Here is a 10,671-nt window from a genome sequence, read left to right on the forward strand (position 1 = left end):
GCGCAATCACCGGAAATATAAACCCCCTCACACCGCACAATCACCGGAAATATAAACCCCTCACACCGCGCAATCACCGGAAATATAAACCCCTCACACCGCGCAATCACCGGAAATATAAACCCCCTCACACCGCGCAATCACCGGAAATATAAACCCCCCTCACACCGCGCAATCACCGGAAATATAAAACCCCTCACACCGCGCAATCACCGAAAATATAAAACCTGTCACACCGCGCAATCACCGGAAATATAAACCCCTCACACCGCGCAATCACCGGAAATATAAACCCCTCACACCGCGCAATCACCGGAAATATAAACCCCCCACACCGCGCAATCACCGGAAATATAAAACCCCTCACACCGCTCAATCACCGGAAATATAAACCCCTCACACCGCGCAATCACCGGAAATATAAACCCCTCACACCGCGCAATCACCGGAAATATAAAACCCCTCACACCGCGCAATCACCGGAAATATAAACCCCCCACACCGCGCAATCACCGGAAATATAAACCCCTCACACCGCGCAATCACCGGAAATATAAACCCCTCACACCCCCAATCACCGGAAATATAAAACCTCCCACACCGCACAATCACCGGAAATATAAACCCCTCACACCGTGCAATCACCAGAAATATAAACCCCTCACACCGCGCAATCACCGGAAATATAAACCCCCCCACACCGTGCAATCACCGGAAATATAAACCCCCCCACACCGCGCAATCACCGGAAATATAAAACCCCTCACACCGCGCAATCACCGGAAATATAAACCCCTCACACCGTGCAATCACCGGAAATATAAACCCCTCACACCGCACAATCACCGGAAATATAAACCCCTCACACCGCGCAATCACCGGAAATATAAACCCTCACACCGCGCAATCACCGGAAATATAAACCCCCCTCACACCACGCAATCACCGGAAATATAAACCCCCCCCCACACCGCGCAATCACCGGAAATATAAAACCCTTCACACCGCGCAGTCACCGGGAATATAAAACCCCCTCACACCGCGCAATCACCGGAAATATAAACCCCCCCCCCACACCGAGCAATCACCGGAAATATAAACCCCTCACACCACGCAATCACCGGAAATATAAAACCCTCACACCGCGCAATCACCGGAAATATAAACCCCCTCACACCGCGCAATCACCGGAAATATAAATCCCCTCACACCGCGCAATCACCGGAAATATAAACCCCCTCACACCGCGCAATCACCGGAAATATAAACCCCTCACACCGCGCAATCACCGGAAATATAAACCCCTCACACCGCGCAATCACCGGAAATATAAAACCCTTCACACCGCGCAATCACCGGGAATATAAAACCCCCTCACACCGCGCAATCACCGGAAATATAAACCCCCCCCCCACACCGAGCAATCACCGGAAATATAAACCCCTCACACCGCGCAATCACCGGAAATATAAACCTCTCACACCGCGCAATCACCGGAAATATAAACCCCTCACACCGCGCAATCACCGGAAATATAAAACCCCTCACACCGCGCAATCACCGGGAATATAAAACCCCCTCACACCGCGCAATCACCGGAAATATAAAACCCCTCACACCGCGCAATCACCGGAAATATAAACCCCTCACACCGCACAATCACCGGAAATATAAACCCCTCACACCGCGCAATCACCGGAAATATAAAACCCCTCACACCGCGCAATCACCGGAAATATAAAACCCCCCACACCGCGCAATCTCCGGAAATATAAACCCCCCACACCGGGCAATCACGGAAATATAAACCCCTCACACCGCGCAATCACCGGAAATATAAACCCCCTCACACCGCGCAATCACCGGAAATATAAAACACCTCACACCGCGCAATCACCGGAAATATAAACCCCCCCACACCACGCAATCACCGGAAATATAAACCCCTCACACAGCGCAATCACCGGAAATATAAAACCCCTCACATCGCGCAATCACCGGAAATATAAAACACCTCACACCGCGCAATCACTGGAAATATAAACCCCTCACACCGCGCAATCACCGGAAATATAAACCCCTCACACCGCGCAATCACCGGAAATATAAACCCCCTCACACCGCGCAATCACTGGAAATATAACCCCCCCACACCGCGCAATCACCGGAAATATAAACCCCCTCACACCGCGCAATCACCGGAAATATAAACCCCTCACACCGCGCAATCACCGGAAATATAAACCCCCTCACACCGCGCAATCACCGGAAATATAACCCCCCCACACCGCGCAATCACCGGAAATATAAACCCCCTCACACCGCGCAATCACCGGAAATATAACCCCCCCACACCGCGCAATCACCGGAAATATAAACCCCCTCACACCGCGCAATCACCGGAAATATAACCCCTCACACCGCGCAATCACCGGAAATATAAACCCCCTCACACCGCACAATCACCGGAAATATAAAACCCCCCCCCCACACCGCGCAATCACCGGAAATATAAACCCCCCACACCGCGCAATCACCGGAAATATAAACCCTCACACCGCGCAATCCCCGGAAATATAAACCCCCCCACACCGCGCAATCACCGGAAATATAAACACCCCCCACACCGCGCAATCACCGGAAATATAAACCCCTCACAACGCGCAATCACCGGAAATATAAAGCCACCCCCCCAAACAATCACCGGAAATATAAAACCCCTCCCACCGCGCAATCACCGAAAATATAAACCCCCTCACACCGCGCAATCAACGGAAATATAAACCCCCTCACACCGCGCAATCACCGGAAATATAAAACCCCCTCACACCGCGCAATCACCGGAAATATAAACCCCCCCACACCGCGCAATCACCGTAAATATAAACCCCCCACACCGCGAAATCACCGGAAATATAAAACCCCTCACACCGCGCAATCACCGGAAATATAAACCCCCCACACCGTGCAATCACCGTAAATATAAACCCCCACACCGCGAAATCACCGGAAATATAAACCCCTCACACCGCGCAATCACCGGAAATATAAACCCCCCTCACACCGCGCAATCACCGGAAATATAAACCCCCCCACACCGCGCAATCACCGTAAATATAAACCCCCCACACCGCGAAATCACCGGAAATATAAAACCCCTCACACCGCGCAATCACCGGAAATATAAAACCCCCTCACACCGCGCAATCACCGGAAATATAAACCCCCCCACACCGCGCAATCACCGTAAATATAAACCCCCCACACCGCGAAATCACCGGAAATATAAAACCCCTCACACCTCGCAATCACCGGAAATATAAACCCCTCACACCGCGCAATCACCGGAAATATAAAACCCTCACACCACGCAATCACCGGAAATATAAACCCCCTCACACCGCACAATCACCGGAAATATAAAACCCCCCCACACCGCGCAATCACCGGAAATATAAAACCCCTCACACCGCGCAATCACCGGAAATATAAACCCCTCACACCGCGCAATCACCGGAAATATAAAACCCCTCACACCGCGCAATCACCGGAAATATAAACCCCTCACACCGCGCAATCACCGGAAATATAAACCCCTCACACCGCGCAATCACCGGAAATATAAACCCCCCACACCGCGCAATCACCGGAACTATAAACCCCTCACACCGCGCAATCACCGGAAATATAAACCCCTCACACCGCGCAATCACCGGAAATATAAACCCCTCACACCGCGCAATCACCGGAAATATAAACCCCCCCCCACACCGCGCAATCACCGGAAATATAAAAGCCCTCACACCGCGCAATCACCGGAAATATAAACCCCTCACACCGCGCAATCACCGGAAATATAAACCCCCTCACACCGCGCAATCACCGGAAATATAAACCCCTCACACCGCGCAATCAGCGGAAATATAAACCCCTCACACCGCGCAATCACCAGAAATATAAACCCCTCACACCGCGCAATCACCGGAAATATAAACCCCTCACACCGCGCAATCACCGGAAATATAAAGCCCCCCCACACCGCGCAATCAACGGAAATATAAACCCCTCACACCGCGCAATCAGCGGAAATATAAACCCCTCACACCGTGCAATCACCGGAAATATAAACCCCTCACACCGCGCAATCATCAGAAATATAAAACCCCTCACACCGTGCAATCACCGGAAATATAAACCCCCTCACACCGCGCACTCACCGGAAATATAAAACCCCTCACACCGCGCAATCACCGGAAATATAAAACCCCTCACACCGCGCAATCACCGGAAATATAAAACCCCTCACACCGCGCAATCACCGGAAATATAAACCCCTCACACCGCGCAATCACCGGAAATATAAAACCCCTCACACCGCGCAATCACCGGAAATATAAACCCCTCACACCGCGCAATCACCGGAAATATAAAACCCCCCACACCGCGCAATCACCGGAAATATAAAACCCCTCACACCGCGCAATCACCGGAAATATAAACCCCCCCACACCGCGCAATCACCGGAAATATAAACCCCTCACACCGCTCAATCACCGGAAATATAAAACCCCCACACCGCGCAATCACCGGAAATATAAAACCCCTCACACCGCGCAATCACCGGAAATATAAAACCACTCACACCGCGCAATCACCGGAAATATAAAACCCCTCACACCGCGCAATCACCGGAAATATAAACCCCTCACACCGCGCAATCACCGGAAATATAAACCCCTCACACCGCGCAATCACTGGAATATAAAACCTCTCACACCGCGCAATCAATGGAAATATAAACCCCCTCACACCGCGCAATCACCGGAAATATAAAACCCCTCACACCGCGTAATCACCGGAAATATAAACCCCTCACACCGCGCAATCACTGGAAATATAAAACCTCTCACACCGCGCAATCAATGGAAATATAAACCCCCTCACACCGCGCAATCACCGGAAATATAAAACCCCTCACACCGCGTAATCACCGGAAATATAAACCCCCCCCACACCGCGCAATCACCGGAAATATAAACCCCGCACACCGCGCAATCACCGGAAATATAAAACCCCTCACACCGCGCAATCACCGGAAATATAAATCCCCTCACACCGCGCAATCACCGGAAATATAAATCCCCTCACACCGCGCAATCACCGGAAATATAAAACCCCTCACACCGCGCAATCACCGGAAATATAAACCCCCTCACACCGCGCAATCACCGGAAATATAAACCCCTCACACCGCGCAATCACCGGAAATATAAACCCCCCCCCCACACCGCGCAATCACCGGAAATATAACCCCTCACACCCCCAATCACCGGAAATATAAAATCCCTCACACCGCGCAATCACCGGAACTATAAACCCCCCCCCCACACTGCGCAATCACCGGAAATATAAAACCCCTCACACCGCGCAATCACCGGAAATATAAACCCCCCACACCGCGCAATCACCGGAAATATAAAACCCCTCACACCGCGCAATCACCGCAAATATAAAATCCCCCACACCCCGCAATCACCGGAAATATAAACCCCTCACACCGCGCAATCACCGGAAATATAAACCCCCTCACACCGCGCAATCACCGGAAATATAAACCCCTCACACCGCGCAATCACCTGAAATATAAAACCCCTTACACCGCTCAATCACCGGAAATATAAAACCCTCACACCGCGCAATCACCGGAAATATAAAACCCCTCACACCGCGCAATCACCGGAAATATAAACCCCTCACACCGCGCAATCACCGGAAATATAAACCCCTCACACCGCGCAATCACCGGAAATATAAAACCCCCACACCACGCAATCACCGGAAATATAAAACCCCTCACACCGTGCAATCACCGGAAATATAAACCCCTCACACCGCGCAATCACCGGAAATATAAACCCCCCCACCACCGTGCAATCACCGGAAATATAAAACCCCTCACACCGCACAATCACCGGAAATATAAACCCCTCACACCGCACAATCCCCGGAAATATAAAACCCCCCACACCGCGCAATCACCGGAAATATAAACCCCCCACACCGCGCAATCACCGGAAATATAAAACCCCTCACACCGCGAATCACGGAAATATAAAACCCCTCACACCGCGCAATCACCGGAAATATAAAACCCCTCACACCGCGCAATCACCGGAAATATAACCCCCCCCCCACACCGCGTAATCACCGGAAATATAAACCCCTTCACACCGCGAATCACCGGAAATATAAAACCCCTCACACCGCGCAATCACCGGAAATATAAAACCCCTCACACCGCGCAATCACCGGAAATATAAACCCCTCATACCGCGCAATCACCGGAAATATAAAACCCCTCACACCGCGCAATCACCGGAAATATAAACCCCTCACACCGCGCAATCACCGGAAATATAAAACCCCTCACACCGCGCAATCACCGGAAATATAAAACCACTCACACCGCGCAATCACCGGAAATATAAAACCATTCACACCGCGCAATCACCGGAAATATAAACCCCTCACACCGCGCAATCACCAGAAATATAAAACCCCCCACACCGCGCAATCACCGGAATATAAACCCCTCACACCGCGCAATCACTGGAAATATAAAACCTCTCACACCGGCAATAACTGGAAATTAAACCCCCTCACACCGCGCAATCACCGGAAATATAAAACCCCTCACACCGCGCAATCACCGGAAATATAAACCCCCCACACCGCGCAATCACCGAATTATAAAACCCCTCACACCGCGCAATCACCGGAAATATAACCCCCCCACACCGCGCAATCACCGGAAATATAAACCCTGCACACCGCGCAATCACCGGAAATATAAAACCCCTCACACCGCGCAATCACCGGAAATATAAATCCCCTTACACCGCGCAATCACCGGAAATATAAAACCCTCACACCGCGCATCACCGGAAATATAAACCCCCTCACACCGCGCAATCACCGGAAATATAAACCCCTCACACCGCGCAATCACCGGAAATATAAAACCCCCCCCACACCGCGCAATTACCGGAAATATAAACCCCTCACACCCCGCAATCACCTGAAATATAAAACCCCACACACCACGCAATCACCGGAACTATAAACCCCCCCCCCCCCCACACCGCGCAATCACCGGAAATATAAAACCCCTCACACTGCGCAATCACCGGAAATATAAACCCCCCACACCGCGCAATCACCGGAAATATAAAACCCCTCACACCGCGCAATCACCGCAAATATAAAACCCCCCACACCCCGCAATCACCGGAAATATAAACCCCCCACACCGCGCAATCACCGGAAATATAAACCCTCACACCACGCAATCACCGGAAATATAAAACCCCCTCACACCGCGCAATCACCGGAAATATAAAACCCCTCACACCGCGCAATCACCGGAAATATAAACCCCTCACACCGCACAATCACCGGAAATATAAACCCCTCACACCGCACAATCCCCGGAAATATAAAACCCCACACCGCGCAATCACCGGAAATATAAACCCCCCACACCGCGCAATCACCGGAACTATAAACCCCTCACACTGCGCAATCACCGGAAATATAAACCCCTCACACCGCGCAATCACCGGAAATATAAAACCCCTCACACCGCGCAATCACCGGAAATATAAAACCCCTCACACCGCGCAATCACCGGAAATATAAAACCCCTCACACCGCGCAATCACCGGAAATATAAACCCCTCACACCGCGCAATCACCGGAAATATAAAACCCCTCACACCGCGCAATCACCGGAAATATAAACCCCTCACACCGCGCAATCACCGGAAATATAAAACCCCCCCACACCGCGCAATCACCGGAAATATAAAACCCTCACACCGCGCAATCACCGGAAATATAAACCCCCCCACACCGCGCAATCACCGGAAATATAAACCCCTCACACCGCTCAATCACCGGAAATATAAAACCCCCCACACCGCGCAATCACCGGAAATATAAAACCCCTCACACCGCGCAATCACCGGAAATATAAAACCACTCACACCGCGCAATCACCGGAAATATAAAACCCCTCACACCGCGCAATCACCGGAAATATAAACCCCTCACACCGCGCAATCACCGGAAATATAAAACCCCCCACACCGCGCAATCACCGAAAATATAAACCCCTCACACCGCGCAATCACTGGAAATATAAAACCTCTCACACCGCGCAATCAATGGAAATATAAACCCCCTCACACCGCGCAATCACCGGAAATATAAAACCCCTCACACCGCGTAATCACCGGAAATATAAACCCCCCCCACACCGCGCAATCACCGGAAATATAAACCCCGCACACCGCGCAATCACCGGAAATATAAAAACCCCTCACACCGCGCAATCACCGGAAATATAAATCCCTCACACCGCGCAATCACCGGAAATATAAATCCCCTCACACCGCGCAATCACCGGAAATATAAAAACCCCTCACACCGCGCAATCACCGGAAATATAAACCACCTCACACCGCGCAATCACCGGAAATATAAACCCCTCACACCGCGCAATCACCGGAAATATAAACCCCCCCCCCCACACCGCGCAATCACCGGAAATATAAACCCCTCACACCCCCAATCACCGGAAATATAAAACCCCTCACACCGCGCAATCACCGGAACTATAAACCCCCCCCCCCACACTGCGCAATCACCGGAAATATAAAACCCCTCACACCGCGCAATCACCGGAAATATAAACCCCCCACACCGCGCAATCACCGGAAATATAAAACCCCTCACACCGCGCAATCACCGCAAATATAAAATCCCCCACACCCCGCAATCACCGGAAATATAAACCCCTCACACCGCGCAATCACCGGAAATATAAACCCCCTCACACCGCGCAATCACCGGAAATATAAACCCCTCACACCGCGCAATCACCTGAAATATAAAACCCCTTACACCGCTCAATCACCGGAAATATAAAACCCTCACACCGCGCAATCACCGGAAATATAAAACCCCTCACACCGCGCAATCACCGGAAATATAAACCCCTCACACCGCGCAATCACCGGAAATATAAACCCCTCACACCGCGCAATCACCGGAAATATAAAACCCCCACACCACGCAATCACCGGAAATATAAAACCCCTCACACCGTGCAATCACCGGAAATATAAACCCCTCACACCGCGCAATCACCGGAAATATAAACCCCCCCACACCGTGCAATCACCGGAAATATAAAACCCCTCACACCGCACAATCACCGGAAATATAAACCCCTCACACCGCACAATCCCCGGAAATATAAAACCCCCACACCGCGCAATCACCGGAAATATAAACCCCCCACACCGCGCAATCACCGGAAATATAAAACCCCTCACACCGCGAATCACCGGAAATATAAAACCCCTCACACCGCGCAATCACCGGAAATATAAAACCCCTCACACCGCGCAATCACCGGAAATATAACCCCCCCCCACACCGCGTAATCACCGGAAATATAAACCCCTTCACACCGCGAATCACCGGAAATATAAAACCCCTCACACCGCGCAATCACCGGAAATATAAAACCCCTCACACCGCGCAATCACCGGAAATATAAACCCCTCATACCGCGCAATCACCGGAAATATAAAACCCCTCACACCGCGCAATCACCGGAAATATAAACCCCTCACACTGCGCAATCACCGGAAATATAAAACCCCTCACACCGCGCAATCACCGGAAATATAAAACCACTCACACCGCGCAATCACCGGAAATATAAAACCATTCACACCGCGCAATCACCGGAAATATAAACCCCTCACACCGCGCAATCACCAGAAATATAAAACCCCCCACACCGCGCAATCACCGGAAATATAAACCCCTCACACCGCGCAATCACTGGAAATATAAAACCTCTCACACCGCGCAATAACTGGAAATATAAACCCCCTCACACCGCGCAATCACCGGAAATATAAAACCGCTCACACCGCGCAATCACCGTAAATATAAACCCCTCACACCGCGCAATCACCGGAAATATAAAACCCCTCACACCGCGCAATCACCAGAAATATAAACTCCCTCACACCGCGCAATCACCGGAAATATAAACCCCTCACACCGCGCAATCACCGGAAATATAAAACCCCTCACACCGCGCAATCACCGGAAATATAAACTCCCCTCACACCGCGCAATCACCGGAAATATAAAACCCCTCACACGGAAATATAAACCCCCCACACCGCGCAATCACCGGAAATATAAAACCCCTCACACCGCGCAATCACCGGAAATATAAAACCCCCTCACACCACGCAATCACCGGAAATATAAAACCCCTCACACCGTGCAATTACCGGAAATATAAAACCCCTCACACCGCGCAATCACCGGAAATATAAACCCCCCACACCGCGCAATCACCGGAAATATAAAACCCCTCACACCGCGCAATCACCGGAAATATAAAACCCCTCACACCGCGCAATCACCGGAAATATAAAACCCCCTCACACAGCGCAATCACCGGAAATATAAAACCCCTCACACCGCGCAATCACCGGAAATATAAAACACAACACACCGTGCAATTACCGGAAATATAAAACCCCTCACACCGCGCAATCACCGTAAATATAAAACCCCTCA

The sequence above is a fragment of the Rhinoderma darwinii genome, unplaced genomic scaffold, assembly GCF_050947455.1.
Source record: "Rhinoderma darwinii isolate aRhiDar2 unplaced genomic scaffold, aRhiDar2.hap1 Scaffold_799, whole genome shotgun sequence".
In the NCBI taxonomy this organism is placed as follows: Eukaryota; Metazoa; Chordata; class Amphibia; order Anura; family Rhinodermatidae; genus Rhinoderma; species Rhinoderma darwinii.